General features: G+C 35.5%; 1 non-coding gene across 1 annotated transcript; it reads left to right on the top strand.

Moving 5' to 3' along the window:
- The first annotated feature begins 781 nt into the window (after positions 1-781).
- On the top strand, positions 782-884 carry LOC122752270. The gene has a single exon (XR_006356046.1). It is a non-coding gene; the product is annotated as a U6 spliceosomal RNA (small nuclear RNA).
- The last annotated feature ends 1,164 nt before the right edge of the window (positions 885-2,048 follow it).

The following is a 2,048-nucleotide window of genomic DNA, read 5'->3' as shown; positions in this document are numbered from 1 at the left end:
GCTCTTAAAAATTTTTGAGGACTGCAAAAGAGTTTTTGTTTATGAGGGCTGAAAATATTTATCAATTCATTGAAGTTAACAATAAAATGTTTTATGAAAAATAACTTGTTCAAAACAAAATTTTAGTGAGAAGATTGGCATTATTTTGCCTTTTTGCCAATCTCTTTAATGTCTGGCTTAATAGAACACAGCTGGATTCTCATATCTGCTTTTGCATTCAATCTGTTCTAATGTGTTGGTCTGGTTAATTATATTGCACAGATAGGTAGCTGGAAAAGGCAGTTTTTTAAAGGTTAGTTGCAGTGTGAAATATCAGACCATATCAAAAAACTTTTCATTCTCTGTTAAATGAAAATCCATTGGTCTATCTTGTACTTTCAGTGATTTTGTAACATGAGGCATTGGTCATTTGAAAAATACTGGTTCACTCAGATGTATAGTTCTTCCCAATGTGGACACATTTCATGATGTAATAGCAGAAAGTCACATTTGTTAATATGACCAATTCCATTAGAAAAGCCTTTAAGCTATTGGGAAATTATCAGACTCATAGTAGCAGATAAAAAGCTTTTCAAAATTCTCATTTTTGCTTGAAAACTTGGATTTCATCATTGGCAACAAATATTTTCAGTTGTTTTCCATGAAGTGACAGACTCACTTTGTATTTGAGAAAATGTCTGCCACATAACCAAGTCTGAATAGCCACAGTTTGTCACTCTTTCAAGTAAAAAATGGTGTTCTGTGAAAAAGGAACAAGTGCTTTACTTTGAGATAACCATTAGTGCTCACTTGGCAGCACATATACTAAAATTAGAATGATACAGAGATTAGCATGGCCCCTTTACAAGGATGACAGGCAAATTTGTGAAGAGAGAACCATCAGACTTGGGTATGCCCCTGAAGGGCTTTGTTTCAACTTCCCATTTCATCACACAAAACATAAAAATATGTGGACATAAGAGTAGGGATTTAATTGCTTTATCAAGGGCATTCTTAAATGAAAATGCCACTTTTTGGTTTTTATTTTTTAATTGCGAGGTCATGGTAAAGATTGCAATGACTAGTACAGATTGGTGTCACTGCCTGGATTTGTGCTGAGACAAAGATGGGTCTGCAGGACCCTAGGTGAATATCACTGCCAGCTGATTCCCCCTCAAGCTTGCTCAAAGAACTTCAAAGGTGACAATAGTATCACAGATCATGTTGTCTTAGGACAACTCTACACTAATGAGAGTAAAAATTGGCAAATGATGTCTTAGTATCATTGTGAAAATAGTTTTGGAAGGATCTTGAGTCATTCAAAACTCTTTAATAAGACTTTGAAAGAGGTCTGGGGACCACACTTTGAGAACTACTTGTCTTTGTATTGATTGCGGTTCCATAATCTTTGAAATTTTTTTGAATGTTTCTAGTATTTTTTTCCTTGACTTAGAAGCTCTGGATTTTAGCCATGACATTCCTAGGTCTCTCCAGCTTTGAGTTGCTTTCAGCAGCCGATCAATGAATTCTATGTATTTTGACTTTTAAGTCTGATTCCTATCTGTGGTGGAAGTAGCACACATTTTCTGGAAGTCTGCTTTGTACTTGTGGGCATCTGGAGGTTGTGTTTTTCCTTTGTAAAACAGATAATGCGATTCAGTGAAACAAAAATGTGTTCACTCTCTGTTAATATAGTAGGAACTCTGTTAACCTAGAGATGTTAAAGCCCAAAGACAAGAGGCTTGAACTTCAAGAAGCTAACAGTACTGGGATGAATAAATTGAGTGGTGGTTGCAGGCAAAAAATTCTTGGGATTTGGGAAGTCAAAGAAAACCTCTTTGGGATTACCAACTATTGTCTGTAGGTGGTTTCTAAGTTTACTGGTTCCAAGACCTTATCCCATGATTCCTGAATGCCCCAGTTTCATATGGCTACTTTTTTTGGGAACAGTATTTTCCTCTGAAATCTTTATTATAAAGAGATCCCCATTTTTTTTCAACATTGAATCAAGATTTTAATTTCTGGAAACATTCCATTAAATTAACCAGAACCACCCCACCACAAGTAAC

Source organism: Dromiciops gliroides, chromosome 3 (assembly GCF_019393635.1).
Source record: "Dromiciops gliroides isolate mDroGli1 chromosome 3, mDroGli1.pri, whole genome shotgun sequence".
Lineage (NCBI taxonomy): Eukaryota > Metazoa > Chordata > Mammalia > Microbiotheria > Microbiotheriidae > Dromiciops > Dromiciops gliroides.
This window is presented reverse-complemented; position numbering and strand designations above follow the sequence as displayed.